Raw genomic sequence first — 17,006 nt, forward strand, 5'->3', positions numbered from 1 at the left:
AATGCAGAAAGTAAATGCATAGAACATAATGGAAATACATTAAATAACCAGTCTCTATATTAATTCAACAGTCCATGTACATCAAGTGCTTATAACATTACATTTGACACGACTATCATGATCCTACTTCGAAGAAAAGGTACACAATATATAATACCCGAAGGGGTGCGACACAACCGTCGCGACTCCAACTACCTACCGGTCGGCTAACTAATTGACCACCGTAACTCATTATTACCGACGACAACATAAACATAATATAACAACATAACATAATGATTATTCCTGGCAACATCATCCTCCCCAAGAAAAGAAGTCGACTTCGACGACCTAATACAAAATAGAGATGAACGGCAGAAACTACCGACGCCAGTCGGGCCCGGATCTTATACACTTCCTGTGTCCTCGCCTGAAAACCCTTTTCTGCTACCATCCGATGCTCAAGTGTGGATTTCACCAATATTGCTTCCTTTGCCATCACAGTCCTCCTGTGCCTAACCCAAACTTGGCTGCAAAACACGTTTTTCAGTCTCAGCTTCCACCAACTGCTACTCAAATGATACTGTCTCCCTAGCCAATTTGTCCTCGATAGCCACCCGTGCTGCTCTACCGGCATCCAACTCCTGGGTACGCTGAACTAAGTCTCACGCGACTATTGCCTCCAACCTGGTGGTCAGCTCCTCCCGAGCCCTCTGTGCATCCACCAAGGCAACCTCACGTCCAGCCGAGACAGACTCCGAGTTCCTCAAAGCGTACCTATCCTGCCTGGAGGTGGCCACAACCCGCTGGCACAAAGGCTAGGAGACACCTCAAATCCTCCATCACACTCCCCAAAGGCTAAAAACTGAACTGAATAACTCCCTGGTGTCATACAACTGCGCGGACCTGCAATGCCTTCCCTCAAACTCTGTTTGTTCCCAACCTCCAAATCCGTCTCCCTCTACAGCTTATGGCTTCCCTGCCAATGCTTAGCTGCAGGCTTCTTTCTCACAATATGGACAACCACAACACTTCCCGTGGCCTTCTGTAGCTCAAAATAAACTGGGGGTCTAGGGGCAACACCCCCGTGGGGTCGAGGGGCAGCGCCCCAGGTACGCTCCCTGTCGCAGTACAGGGCGGGGTCAGCGCCCCTGCCGCCAACACCAATTTACAACCCTCAGAACCATACGAAAGTCCATGGCGCACAACATTTCTGTGATATTTTAAGATGCCAAAAACCCTTCTTTTCCACTCTGAATTTCCAATGTCCTGGCTTCAAACTCCAACGAATCATTTTAAATCTGGTCGTTGTCGGTTTTTTTTTTTTTTGGCACTGTAATGTCCTGGATGGCACCCCGGCCATACAACCTCCTTACTGTACGGACAACAGTAGACACCTCCAATCATACGGCCACCTTCCCGTGCGGTCGACACCCTTCCACCGTACGACTCTGTTTGTTTGTGCGGTGCTGCGTTGCTGTGTGCGTCTCTTTTTTTTTTTTCTCTTCGTTCGTTTTTTTGTTTGGCGTGGTGCGGGGTTTCCTTCTCCTTCTTTTTCCTTGCGTGGTGCGGCTGGCGTCGTTTCTCCCCCCGCGGCTGTCGTTTTTCCTTCTCTCCCCCTCGGCTATGCGGGCTTTCATTTGTTTCCGTGGGGCTGTGCGGGCTTTGTAGTTGCGGGTGCCACCGCACGACAGTGGTTACCACCGCTGGTGTCCACCGTACGGTGTTACCACTGCCGGTGGTCCACGGCACGGTGGTCACCGTCGGTTTTTTTTTTTTTTTTTTAATCTCCTAATTTAGTTGTCTTAGAGAGTCGTCTGCTCAGGGTCCCCTGTCTTTGGGATTGCCCTTCATCCTTCTCGGTTTTCCTCACCCGAGAGTCGCCTGCTGTGGTCCTGTGCCTCTTGAGTTGCCTGCCTGGCCTCTCGAGTCCCCTTCCATCCTGTCGGGTCCCCCTCCGGGCTCTCGGGTGTCCGTTTGGCCTCTCGGGTCCCCTGCGTGCTTCGCGTGGTAGGGTTTCAATTTGGGCCCGTTGGTGGCCAATCTATTTTCAATGGCCATCCGAAGACCTGGAACCACAAATTCTATAGGGACCACGGTCTCCTTCCCGTACATAAGAAGAAGAAGAATAATAAATATTTTGAAAGCTGTGGCCTTCCACACAAGGTTCCAATCATTGCCGACACAATTGATCTTCGGATTATCTACATCACCGAGGTTTGGGGCGTCTCCCTTCCAATATTCTATGTATTCTGGCAGGTACGCCTCCTCTGTTACTTGCTTTGGTTCCTCTACTTCAAGCCTGTAGCTTTGAAACATTTCGTAATCCTCCATTTGCCAGTGGAAGAGCCCGTTAAGTGAGCATACCTCATCTTCAAAACATCCCTCCAATTCGAGCACCCCTTCACTGTTCGGCTCCATCGCGTTCTTGCCCTTGCTTTCATCGGGACCCCCTTCCCCTTTATTAGAGTCCTCTGAGTCCGAGTCGGAAGAGGCGAGCTCTTTGCTGACATCTTGGGTGTGTAGGTCAATGGTATATTTCCGCCCTCCCTTCTCCATGGAAAGTGTATTTTTCTTCCAGTTGTGGTTTACCCTCGCGTTGATCAACCACGCTCTCCCCAGGATGGCGTCATAGCCTTTCTTCTTCGAGGGAATAACCACAAAATCTAACAAGAATGGTTGCGTACCAATTGTCACTTGCTGGGCCATCAACAGGCCGAGTGGTTTAATGCCGTGTTGGTCCAGTCCCACCAGGTTGAATGTGGGTGGCCACAGGGTGGGCTTCCCCAGCCGCTTCCATGTTTCTTCTGGTAGTACATTCACCCCAAATCCCCCGTCCACAATGGTGTCCTTCAAAATGGTCCCACGGATACCCATTTCTACCACAGTTGGGTGTCTACCACTGCTCAAGGCTAGTAACATTGGGTCAGTCGAAGGGCTGTCGGAAACCTCCACCTGTGGTGTACTCTTCGAAGCGGTGGCGAGAACCCCTACCCATGGTGTACTCGACGATGCGGTGGCGGGAACCCCTGCCTATGGTGCACTCGATAATGCGGTGGCGGGAACCCCTACTTGTGGTGCACTCGATAATGTGGTGGCGGGAACCCCTACCTGTGGTGCACTCGACAATGCGGTGCTTTGCACATTGGTGAGGATGGCAGCCCTCAATTGTGGCATAGAGTCTAGAAGGTCTTTTACCTTTATCGGCACCTCTATCTGCAAGATTTGCCCAATGATGTTATTTTCCGCTTCCGTACGGGATGATGTACTCGCCACCTCGTTGTCCCATCGTTCGGTCGTCATCTCACGTTCAATATTGGCCTTTGCCTCCCGTAATCTCTCCTTCTCTGTACGGGGGTCAGGATAAGTGGCTTTTTTCATCTGGGCGCGGGTGATCGCCAGTACTTCTTTCTCACTAGTCTTCTCAGCCTTCTCAATGTTGAGGAGATTAACCCCTGCCTACGGGCAATTTGCGTCCTCATGGTCGCCTAGCCCACACCAAAGACAGAGGTGTTGAGGGGTGGCTTCCTTCGTGCAATCACGGGCGAAGTGCCCCCCATTGATTACAGGCCCTACATTGGATAATTGGCTGGCCCTTGGTGTCATACTGGATACGGCTTCCGTTATTGTTATTGTTGCTATTCCTTCCGCCGCAGCATCTGTTGTCCCGGTATCCTCCAGATGATGTCGTTGTGTTAGTATGTTGGCCGATACCCGCTGGTGCGGATGTTGTGGCCTGCTCCGTGAACAACACCTGGTTCATTTGCGTACTTCGGGTTTTCATGTTGTATGGGCACTCCTTGGTGGAGTGTCCCATCACTTGGCAAATCTCGCAGAATGCCTTCTTTTAGCAAGTACCCTTTGTGTGCCCTTCCTCTTTGCACTCAGTGCACCATATGTCCCCTTCGTTCCGACCAGTGCTTCTCATTATTTTGAATTCCTTTCTCATTCGCTCCATGTCTTTCTGGAGCGCTTGCACCCGTTTGCCAGCCTCGTCGTCGCTGCTGCTTTCCTGTGAAGAGTCATTGTCCTCGGATGAGGATTTATTACTTTTCTTCTTCTTTGATGTTTTGTGTTCGCTCTCCAGGTCCATCGCCCTATTATAAGCATCGTCATATGACGTTGGGGGTACAATTTTCATCTTCCTCCGTAGGGAGGATTTCAACCCTTCAACGAACCATCGTTTCTTCAATCCATCTTCGGGTTGGCTTTCCATTTTACCCAAGAGTTCTTTCAGCCTCCGACTGTATGCCCGTACTGTCTCCCTGGTACCTTGTTTGGTACTGTATATCTCTGTTACAATTTCATTGTCATCACGGAGCAACCAAAACTCCCCCGTGAATTCCTTATGTAGATTGGCCCATGTGGCTACTTTTTGCTTGTCCACATCGGAGTACCAATCTATGGCAACTCCTTGTAACGTGGCTGGGAGCTGCTGTACCCAGTCATCCTGGTCTGTTACTCCGTTGGCGGACCAAATGGTTTCACATGTACGGCAATGCCGTAAGGGGTCTTCCTTGCCCTCCCCTGTGAACTTTGGCAATTTTTGTTTACTCGCCATCCCACCGTTGGGTCTCGCTCCTCTAATTCCTTGTGTGCTTGTACTTGGTGATCCTTTGCCTCCTACAACTGAACCTCCACTCGTGGGTCCTCCGGAAAAAGTTGCTGACACTGAACCAAACAAATTGCCTCTCGTACGGTACCCTTGTGCTCCCTCGGCACCTTCAGTCGTACCGTCACCTTCCGTTGTCTCCCTCTGGTTGTCCTCCGAAATGGACAAATTCTTTAGCAAGTCTCTGGTAGCGTCGATCAGGTTTAGACTTCGCCTTGTTTGTTCCACCAACTCTTCCCGACTTCTTACCCTACGGTGGTATTCTAGCGAACTGTAGAGTTCTCCTTCGGCACCCTCCGTGACTCCTCCTCCGTTCCCTTTGGGCAACCCTACGATAGTGTAATTCTCTCCGTCTATCTCTGCCTCCGAAACCTCCGTGACACCTCCTGGGTTCCCTTCGGGCAACCCCTCGGCCGGTCGTCCCTCGGCAAGCTGCCTTAGCCTACGCCTTCGTTCTATCCGCTGTCTGAGATTGAATGCGGTTTGTGCCACTTCCCCTTCGTCACTCTGTATCTTTTTATTTTTGTCCTTATTTGGTCTATTGGGCACAAGTCACTTCCATACACAGCAAACACACGCCACAAAAAAACTTTTATTATTATTATTTTTATTTTGCCTTTCGGCCACAATTTATATCAGCAGTGTGTCGGGATTATTACAAGGTTCAATTTCCCCTTCGCCTCTTGCCATCACGCTCTGCATCCCACGACGATTAAACCCTTTGTGTGTCGTCGGCCTCTGGGTAAATCTCACCGACGGGTAGGCCCGCTGTGTCCGTGCGCCATCCGTGTCTTCTGTTCCCGAGATCGTCTAGGCAACAGTGCCAAATGTTCGCCCTCTCGGGTGAACGGTTAAATGCAGAAAGTAAATGCACAAAACATAATGGAAATACATTAAATAACCAGTCTCTATATTAATTCAACAGTCCATGTACATCAAGTGCTTATAACATTACATTTGACACGACTATCATGATCCTACTTCGAAGAAAAGGTACACAATATATAATACCCGAAGGGGTGCGACACAACCGTCGCGACTCCAACTACCTACCCGTCGGCTAACTAACTGACCGCCGTAACTCATTATTACTGACGACAACATAAACATAATATAACAACATAACATAATGATTATTCCCGGCAACACTCATATCAGTTTCTCCCTCATGCATTCCCTTCCATTCCTCCACAACGATGGTTTCTAGCAATTTGATGAATAAACCAGGAAATCTAAATATTTCACTTCTTACAATATACCATCATGGGGATTGGGGAGGATAACACAAAGGGTGCTTGAGGCCATCCACAACTAAGCCCAAAGGGCACAGAGCATCCAACCAATAAAACTCAATCCCTTGGCCCACAAGTGGCAGGAACATCCAACCAAGACAATTCCATCCCTTGGGGTGGTGTACTTAGAAGGGAAACTTGTATCTGCTCTCCCAAATACATCTCCTTCCTCACTCACATGTGATTGTTTCCTTGGGAGAATAAATAAATAAATTAAGAGTCTAGATTGATTAGCATTTCACACATCATTAGCTATACTAAACACATACGAAATTATATGCTAGACGACATCTTCATCATGCATACATTAAGCATACATCTCATGCATACCACAAATGAATAAGATCGCTATTGCCTGCAATATATAGTAATCTTTGATCTGATCGATCTATATGCTTGATCGCCGATGACTTATAGACTGATCTGCTCTTTGATGCTGATTGGATTGATTGTCTTGATGGTTTGATGCCTTTCCTCCAATGGAGTTCTTCTCTTTCTATATCTCCTTTTTTGTGTAGGGAGTTACACCCTTCCACTGTTAATACCCTTTTGAAAGGGTTACACCCTTTCATTATGATCACTGCTTAATAAACAATTATTAATTATTTGCTGTCGCTGCCCCTTGTTTACAGGTTAGTCGGCCAGAATTATAATTCCTACCTATTGAGATATACTAATCGCTGCCCTTGTTGTCAACCAAGCTTTATTATATATGAATCTGCACCTTATTCAATCATCTCTCTTCCATAAATATTCCCTGTACATTAGTGAACCTCCTTATTATTTCATAAATTTATATTTATATGATTGCCTTTGAAAATATTCCAATGTGTGCTCAGACCAAAACAAATAATAAGGTAATATTAATTTGCATATAACAAAGGGGGTCAACCAGCAATAAGGTAATGTTAATATGTTTGCTGCTATGGAGAGTTTGCTTAGTGGCCTTTTGTATAAGTAATGCCTTCATGGCGGGGGACATGACAGTCCACCCTCCCCGAGATTGCTTGTCCTCCAGCAATGATAGTTCTTACCAAATCTTTTCAATGCGAGGGTCCCTAAACTAACCCTTGGAGATTTGTAATCTTTAGATCCTTTGTTTGCATAATATCATAGACATCTCTTTATGTTAAAGCAAGAACTTATATATTAAGATGAGGATTAGAATCATGACACACATCTATGCAAAGTTCTATGAAGATGTTTCCCTTCATTGGTCAGAGGAACCTTAGGGGTTCTCTAGAGAGATGTCAAGTTGACATATTACAATTTTCACTGTGGAGATTGGTTGGATAATCTGCTTCTAGATCTTGAGGATATAAGGGTGTAATACTACTAGATTTTCTCTTCCACACCAAAGCTCCTTATCAACCCATCTTGCTTCCAATTGTCCAATTAATTGTCACCATTTGTTTATTATCCTTGCTTCTTTGGTTGGATGCTTATGACTTATGAGATCTTCATCAAACCTTTTTCTTTTGCTTGGATTTTCTTTTTCTTCTTCCCCTCCTTCCTTGTTGAACAATGCCTCTATATTGTGTACTAGGCTTTTTCTTCCACATGCTTCCATTTCTCTTTGCACTTGAAGCACAAATCTTTCCTTTGAAGCTCTTCTCGCTTACAAATATGTCCATGCTCCTAATTTTCCTTGCACTTGTGACATAAATTTTCCCTTCGAAGTTTTTCATGGTCATCTCTAGTAGGAAATGTCCTATTATGCTTTCTTCCTTATAAAAGGGTTTATCTTTTGATGAGATATTTTTAGAGTAACTTTTATCCCTTGTTTTAGTGGTATCAAGTTGTATGGCTTTTAAAATTACATCTTGGAGAGTGGCTGGATAAAAAGTGCTTAGTAGGCCACGAATAGATTTTGATAGCCCCTCTATAAATAGGTGAGTCTTTTTTCGGTTATTTTGGGAACAATGACGGATGGTTTTTGGAGTTCTGTCACATAGTCTTTGAAATACCTCTTCAGATGCTTTTGATCAAATCTTTCAATGAGTTTGTAGGTGAAATCATCATAGGATGCTATATTTTGATAGCCTTGCGTAATCAAACCATGGTGTCACCAGTTGTGAGCAACCTCCTCTAAATGAAGGGTGGCGAATTTGATGGCATCTTCTTCCATCATGGGATTAAGAGATAGGCATGTATCTAATTTTTTGGATCCACGAGTGGGTGGTGACCTTTCTTGACCCATTAAAATTTGGGAGAGTTATTTTGCCTACTTTGTGATGTAAGATTTGGTTAGACTGACCCCTTACTCTTCTAGGTTTAATTCTTGATCCTGCCCACAATTTTCTAAATGGAATGTTTCTCCTAATTTCAGGGCCGAGTCTTGAATATGATTCGACAAGCTCCTCTAAGTTATGATTGGATTCATTATTTTCTTCTTCTTCTCTAGCTGGCACTTCTCTAGGTATTGTTGTGACCATTTCACACATCGCCCCATTGCAAATGGGGACCCCTGCTTTTTGCTTTCTAGGGTTTGTTTTTTAGGTCTTTTAGGGTTTTGTCTGTTAGCCTTTAGCTTTCGAGTGTCGCCAGGGGGATCACCTGGATAGCAAGTTCTGCTTGAGTTAAGTCAAGTTGGTGAGTGATGAAGTCTGGAATGCCCTGATCCTGAAATTTGGCTAAGTCTGGAAAGTCCTGATCCTGAAATTTGGCTAAGTTTGGAAAGTCCTGATCCTGAAATTTGGCTAAGTCTGGAATGTCCTGATCCTGAAATTTGATTAAGTCTGGAAAACTGAAGAATCCTCCAAAAACTAGATTTTGCAATATAACTCCTGGAGGTCTGAAACCACTCTCAAACATCCTGAAAGTATATATGGAATATAACTTAAAGTATAAATGTCTCTTATACTTAAATGTTATATTCCATAAAATGATCCTAACGGAGAGTTCAAAAAGTCAAATTTCACTCCTGACCCTTCCGGAGGGTCCAAAGCGAATTTCGCTCCTGACCCCTTCCAAAGGGTCCAGAGCGAAAATCTCCATAAGACATTCTAGTTTGACCCAAACTTAGAACCAACTCGTTCCCAGGCATCTTTGAGGGCAAAACACTTGTTTGGATGAAAAATGAGTAAATGAGGAATTTTGGCCAAGATTAGGAATTTCGCTCCTGACCCTTCCAGAGGGTCCAGAGCGGAATTCATCATAAACTTCATTTGCCATCTTGTTTGAGCTTGAAACCTTGTTCCTGGCCTTGAAAATGATCTAACCTTGCCCTGTGAAATAGTTTGAAACTAAAAAATTGAGCAATTTGGCCTAGAATGAAGATTTCACTCCTGACCCTTCCAGAGGGTCCAGAGCGAAAATCTTATTTGAGCTTATTTTTCATTGACTTTGGCTAAATTGTGATATGCAGGGTCTCTTGGAGTGAAGATTGGACATCATTCAAAGACTTGGAAGCATACAAGATGATGAATTTTGGACAAAGAAGGCAAATTCGCTCCTGACCCTTCCAGAGGGTCTAGGGCGAAAATCTCTATAGGGGACATTTCTTGCTCAGTTTGGGCGAATTGGAGTATCAAAGGCGTGATGAAAGGTGAAATGAACATGAGGAAGCCCCTAAGCCTGTTTGGAGATGAAAGAATGAAGGAGTTTTGTCCAGGAAAGGCAATATCGCTCCTGACCCTTCCAGAGGGTCCATAGCGAAATTCCTTCTAACCACATTTTTGGCCTTCCTTGGACATGAGACTTTATTCCTAGCATGATGAAAGATGAAAACCCACCTTGCAAAGAAGTTTCAAGTTGGAAAAATGATGATTTTTGGTCAAGAATGAAAATTTCGCTCCTGACCCTTCCAAAGGGTCTAGAGCGAATTTTCTCAAAATCACTCTTTGCTATCAAGTTTTGCTAAGGCAAGTATGGGACAAGGTGAAAATAGAAGGAATTGAGCCCAAATGAGAAAATTCGCTCTTGACCCTTCCAGAGGGTCCAGGGCAAAAATTCTTCAAACACCTATTTTCCCTGGCAAAATCAAGTGAAACTTGGGTTGAACATGCAAGGAGAAGTGTGTTTTTAGCCTTGAAGGTGAATTGAAGTTGAAAGGATAGAGGAACATGCTCAAAACTTGAAAATCGCTCCCGACCCTTCCAGAGGGTCCAGGGTGAAAATCCTAAAACCTATCTTTTCCTCCAAAATTTGAGCAAGGCCAAGCTTAGACATGGGTGTAAAATGACATTTGAATTGCCTTGAAGTTGGTTTGGATTGCTAAAAATGCAAATTTTGATGCCCAAAGGGAAATTCGCTCTTGACCCTTCCAGAGGGTCCAAGGCGAAATTTCCAAATCCTCCTATTTTCCTTGCATTTCAAGATGAGATTTTGGTTTTTATGACTTGAAGGGGAGTAAGGCAAGATGTTTTATGCCATGGAAGTGATTTGAGGATGAAAGGATTGGAAAATTAGCCTAAAACCTAAAAATCGCTCCTGGCCCTTCCAGAGGGTCCAGGGCGAAAATTTGAAAATCCCCTATTTTGCCTTGCAGGAACAAACCAAGTTTGGATTGGGTGAATGAAGAGGACTATTTCCTAGCTTTGTAAAGTTGATTGGAGTTAAAATGATGAAAGAGTAAGCCTAAGGAGGAAAAATCGCTACTGACCCTTCCAGAGGGTCCAGGCGAAAAATCCTAAATCCACCTTTTTCTCCAAGTTTTGAATGAGACTAAACCTGGACTAAGTGAAAAAGCCTATTTGGGATGCCTTGAAGGGGGTGTGAACTTTGAAAAATGAGAATTTTGAGCTCAGGAGAGAATTTCGCTCCTGACCCTTCCAAAGGGTCCAGAGCGAAATTCCCAAAAATGCAATGGGCTAGCCCAGTGATGGAGGTGAATGAACCCTGGAGATCGCCTTGAAGGAGTTTAATGATCAAACTAAGGTGAAATTTTGGCCTAAAATTGAAAATCGCTCCTGGCCCTTCCAGAGGGTCCAGGGCGAAATCTTGAAGAAACTTCACTAAGCCTCAAATAAACCTTGATATTCCCAAATTTCGCCAAATTTGCCAAATTCAAGACATTTGGGAGGTTGAATTAAATGCGCATTAATTGAGGCATTGGAAATTTAATAAATTAATTTTTAGGCCTTGAAATAATTAAAAAATCCACCTTTGGGCCTTGTAATTAATTTTGAAATTTAAAAAAATAAAAGGTGAGTGCTCAAGAGCATTTATTTGCTTTTACAAGCAAGTCGGCCTCCTTTTAGGTGGGATTTTATCTTATTTTATTATTAAAAAACTAGGTCGGCCTCATGGTTGAGTAGGGTGAGCGCTCTATATAATGAGGGAGTATTGCTTCAAGTTTCAAATCATTCATCCATCCTTCTAAGTGCGAAATTGAGGAGCAATTTGAGGAGCGAAATCCAGCAGAGTGGAGGCGAAATTTTGCTGAGTGTTGGAGGCTAAAGAAGGAGAAGCTCTTTTGGAGGCTAATGGAGGCATAATTCATCCAAAGGGAAGACCACAATTCAACCCTTGTCCAGCAAAATCTGGTCTTCTCTCATCATTTTCCAAGGTTGTATAGTTAGGCTTTCAAAGGAGGCGGCATCAAATGGCGGCCCCGGAGTCGGAAGATCAACTACTTGGAGGACCCTCATCAAAGAAGATCAAGTCAGGACAAGGACGACCTCCCCAGTCTAGCATCGACAAGGACGGCCTTCTTCGGTCAAGCATCATCAGGAATAACCTCTTCCAATCCAGCATTCCAAGGCGAGGTACATCATCATCCTGCACATCAAAGACAAAAGAAGTCAGAGCAAGGGTTCGTTGAAGGAGCAAATAGTTTCAAATGAATTAATTAAAGCTAGCTTCTTAGCATCATCGAATTGGATATCTACCAAGTTGCAAGTATCAGACAAGGTGGCATCCCAATCATCACTCCTCCAGTCGGATTGGTCCACCTCAGCATGTCCAGATTCAATGTACCCGACTCATTAAAGGTGGCACAAACTTCGATGTACCTACCCCAGCTATCCATTGGTCGAATTTTCCAGAGAAGACATGTGTCCAATTAATACAATTATTTCATTGGTTAGAATTGAGTTTGTTGTAACAAACCCTAATTAGGGTTTTCATTGTAGAATCTTGGCCATTGATCTCAAATTGATCTTAGCCATTGAATTGTATTAAGGGCAATATATAAGCCCCGGCTCTTCATTTGTAAAGGCTAATAGAAAGCTAATAGAAAGCTAATAGTTAGTGAATAGGGAGTCAATAGTTAGTGAATAATAGCTAATAGTAAATAGTCAGTTGATAGAATAGCAATTAGAGTAGAATAGCAAGAGAAGGCAAAGATTGTTGCCAAGATGTTGTAAAAGACTTGTAAAACTTCATTGAAGAAATGGTGAAATCTATGGGTCGATTCAACAATTTGCATGGTCTCTATACTTCTCAAATTTGATTTCATGTTATTAGATGAGTGGAAGAAATATGTTTGATTGATGGTGAAATTCGTATATCCATACTACTAGTAGTTTGTTGATTGCAGACTTGCCTTGTGTAGTCAACTGGAATCATTCAGCTTAAGCTCAACTTCAATTGTCGCTTCTTCATTGATATGCATCAGCCTGATGGTGTCTATGCCTGTAGCGATGATCTGAACATCATAAAGCTTTCCTCCGAAGATCGCACTAACCTTGTGGAGATGGTCCTGGGATGTCAAAACAAGACTTAGTTAGAATTTCATCAAAAATCAATCATTGCTCCTACATTTCTTAGTATCAGAATTAGATCCTTTCCTAGCCCTCATCCTTTTTTCCTTTTTTCAAAAAGTCTAGGCTAGTGAAATCCTGTGTTCCAGCAATATTCAAAGCGAATCAGACGTTTAGGTCGTCAAGTGTAAGTCCCCTTGTGATTCTAGCAAAATCACATCATACCACAGAGAGCTTATCCACACGTAGAGATCCTACAAAAGAACCTTGAAGTCATCCCAATTGATCCTTTTCGCGACATCTTCAGCATTCAGAGGCTTTATTCAAGAGAGGATAAGGTACCCTTTAGGTATTTTATTCTGTGTTTGCATGTGCATAAAAAACACATCAACAGGTATAAAGGGGGGTCTAGTTACCCTTGGAGTTAACCTTAGTGGGGTTCTATTATTTTCAGAGTGATTGGAGTTGGCATCTCTCCCATTGGTTTGTCTAGAATTATTGTTGTTCATATTTTGGATGGCTTGGAGAAGTAGTTGTGCCGTTCTCTCATTTTTCTCCATGAGGGCTTGAGTTGTTTGTTTGTTGCACTCCACGAAGGTCCTCAATTCGTTTCCCATTTGTTTGCTCATTGTATTGTTTTGAGCGGAGTTATTGGTGGATGCAAGTTTCGTCTTTTCTCTTTCCATGCTCTTTGAGCCCTTTGGCTAAGTTGCATCAACTAACTTTCGTCCCTCAGGCTGGTAGGAATGATGCTTTGATACCAATTGTAATGTTACCTTTTGGGATTACCCTGAATTTTGCCCTAAAATCACAAGTTCAATAAAAACAAGGAACATAATATAGTTAGAGATATAACCTTACCCAAAGAATGTAGAAGCAAGATAGATCTTGATTGAGACCATGCAATCATGTTAGACAATTATTGAAAATACAATTCAGAAAATCAATCATTTCTACTAGGGCCAAAGAACATATATTCATAACAATCTTAATCATATATCTATAACTCATTATTAGTGTTCAACCATAACGGAGCTTGGATAAGGAGTCATGATAGGGTGCCTGAAGCAATCCTCACACTAAGCCCAAGAGTGGATATATCATCCCCCTTGGCCCCATGTGGCATTCCGCCATCCATCCTTCATGAGGTGGTGTACTTAATGTGGAATCTTGTACCTGCACTCCCTATTCATGCCACCTTATTCACCCTCCTATGATTGAGACTTCTTTGAATCCACTCCAACAATCAACCATTGTAGAGGTTGGTGGGGAAACCACAATAGGGTGCCTGAAGTATCCTTCCCATCTAAGCCCAAGGGCAGGATGCACCTTGCCTCCCTTGGCCTCATGTGGCAGGCCGTTGGCCATCCACCATGAGGTGGTATACTTAGAAGAGGACCTCATATTAGTTTCTCTCTCTTTTATTCCCTTACCTCCACAATGATTGCTTGTAGCAATTTGATGAATAAACTAGGAAATCTAAATATTTCACTTCCCACAACCAACCATCATGGGGATTGGGGAGGATAACACAAAGGGTGCCTGAGGCCATCCACAACTAAGCCCAAGGGGGCAGAACATTCAACCAAGACAACTCGACCCCTTGGCCCACAAGTGGCAGGAACATCCAACCAAGATAATTCCATCCCTTGGGGTGGTGTACTTAGAAGGGAAACTTGTATCTGCTCTCCCAAATGCTTCTCCTTCCTCACGCACATATGATTGTTTCCTTGGGAGAATAAATAAATAAATTAAGAATGTAGATTGATTAGCATTTCACACATCATTAACTATACCAAACACATAAGAAATTATATTTTAGACAATATCTTCATCATGCATACATTAAGCATACATCTCATGCATACCACAAATGGATAGGATTGCTATTGTCTTCAATACATAGTAATCTTTGATCTGATCGATCTATATGCTTTATCGCTGATGACTTATAGACTAATCTCCTCTTTGATGATGATTGAATTGATTTTCTTGATGGTTTGATGCCTTTCCTCCGATGGAGTTCTTCTCTTTTTATATCTCCCTTTTTGTGTAGGGAGTCACACCCTTCCACCGTTAATACCCTTTTGAAAAGGTTACACCCCCTTATTCTGGTCACTGCCTAATAAAACAATTATTAATTATTTGCCATCGCTGCCCCTTGTTTACAAGTTAGTCAGCCAGAATTATAATTGCTGCCTATTAAGATATACTAATCACTGCCCTTTTTGTTAATCAAACAAGATCGCCGCTTTATTGTATATGAATCTGCTCCATATTCAATCATCTCTCTTCCATAAATATTCCCTGCACATTAATCAGCCAACCTCCTTATTATTTCATAAATATATATTTATATGATTGCCTTTGAAAATATTCATTGTGTAGCTGGTCCAAAAGAGATGGTAAGGTAATATTAATTTGTATATGACAAAGGGGGTCAGCCAGCAATAAGGTAATGTTAATATGTTTGCTGCTATGGAGATATTGATTAGTGGCCTTTTGTATGAGTAATGACTTCATGGCAGGGGCATGACATAGGTTGTGACAAATTTCTTTTTTCAAATTCTAACAAAGTGATAATTTGGAGCTTCAATTTGGCAGTGGCCATCAAGTTTTAATGACAAATGGGTAGGGTAGTGACAATTGTATGATCAAGTGGGAAGTAAAAGTGTATACATAACAATATATAGACATTGTAAAACCCGAAGCAAAATCGTTCCTATCAAAATTATAAAATTCAGCTTGTAGTGCTGAAAAAATGTACTGTAGCAATACTTTATATCAAAATGAAGGATTGTTTTGGTTTATATTTAAATATCCTATATATTCTATAGGCTTAATGCTTTATTAATTTGTGAACTCATTGCTTAAATGCATTCCCTACAATTGTTAGGGAACTACATTCCATTTAGGCTCATCATATACATGGAGGTTTAGAAGGCCTGCAAGGAGTACAATATTAGTACATGAATGCTTTAGACATATAGCGTAGCATTCCATGCATGTTAAATAGGTATCAGACAAAGTAATACTTGCCTTGAGAGAAGTCATGCCCTAGTCTTGTGGGCTTAGCTTAATCCCTCCCGAAGCAGGCCTCATATATTTTTTCTTTTACGATCTAGATAGATTTCAGCAGCAGCTGTTCCATTGAAAGGGAATGTTCCTTGTGCTTTGATTTTTCATATAAAATTGTACTTATAATCTCTCAAATTCTCAACTCGAAGTCCATCAATGTTTTTAACTCCATCCACTCATATGCATAATCAAGGAAAATTCACTTGAATAATAATAGCTAAAATTGTGGCTCAAAGAGTTGCTCTCTTCTTTTGTACTAGCAGGTCTTTATTATCTAATGGAAAAGTATTTAACAATCCCTTTACTGTTTAAAAAATCTGCTACAATAGTTATCAATGAGAACATTTCAATATCATTTATGGTCTATTGATATGTAAGATTTTGTTTCAAAAGCATTTTCTAGTATTCTATCTTGAGAGCTATTTGATTCAAAACCTATTAAATTGAAGTTTGCAATTGCTTCCTTTGTTATATAATTTCCCTTTCACTTTTCATATAGTTCTCTTTCACACTGTTCTAGCAATTGCAAGTACCATTAAATCACAAATATGAATCAGTTGATTTGCATTTTGTAATTTATGATGTCCGTTCAACAAAGGAAAATTATCTTGTTAATGACTTTCTTGAGCTTGAGGATTTTGAGATCTTGGAGGCCAACTTGGATAGTCATGAGGTTGAACAACTTAGGAGAGGCTCTGAACTAGGAGCTTCATCATCAGGACTTGCAGCCCGCCCTCTAGCATAACTCTATTTGTAGTAGCAAGAGTCAGTGGCTATGTTTGATTTTTCGGAACTTTGTACTTAGTTTATATGTTGATTTTGTACAAACTATATTGTAATTCAAAATTTGTCATCTTTAACCATCTAGCTATTTATTTACGCACTATGAAGTATTCTTTGTGCAATGCAATTTAATCAGCGATATGAATAAACAACAAAATCCTATTTTCTACAATTCATGGGCTAAACTCTCCATTTTGTTTGCTGTCTATATCTCTATGTTATGGAAATGCTCTTAAATTTAAAAAAATGGTATTTTTTATCTTTTTTTCTACAATTTTTATGCTTTTTTTTTTTCTGATTTTTTCCCCATTTTTTCAATGAATCTGATACTTTTGGTTTACCAATTTTTTTCCCAAAAGATTTTTGCTGCTATATTCTAAAGTACTATGAGGACAAGTACGTGAACTTTCAGCAGCTGCATCAGAGAAGAGATTAGTTTATACAAGACTAACTCACAATTATAATTGTCAAGTATACTTAAACCTTACAATATACATTGTAAAGCCTTTTGCCTGATTTAACTCTATTGCAATTTACTTTTGACATGTTTAGATCTGTTGCAATTTAAAAAAATTATAATTAATATTTGTCTTCTTTATCCATTCTTGTTTATCTGTG

At 42.0% G+C, this 17,006-nt stretch overlaps 1 protein-coding gene across 5 annotated transcripts in view; it reads left to right on the plus strand.

Annotated features, from left to right (window-relative positions):
• The window catches only part of LOC131028572 (uncharacterized), a 56,337-nt gene that overhangs the window by 15,815 nt on the left and 23,516 nt on the right, over window positions 1-17,006 (plus strand). The window lies entirely within an intron of this gene.

The sequence above is a fragment of the Cryptomeria japonica genome, chromosome 8 (genome assembly GCF_030272615.1).
Source record: "Cryptomeria japonica chromosome 8, Sugi_1.0, whole genome shotgun sequence".
NCBI lineage: Eukaryota > Viridiplantae > Streptophyta > Pinopsida > Cupressales > Cupressaceae > Cryptomeria > Cryptomeria japonica.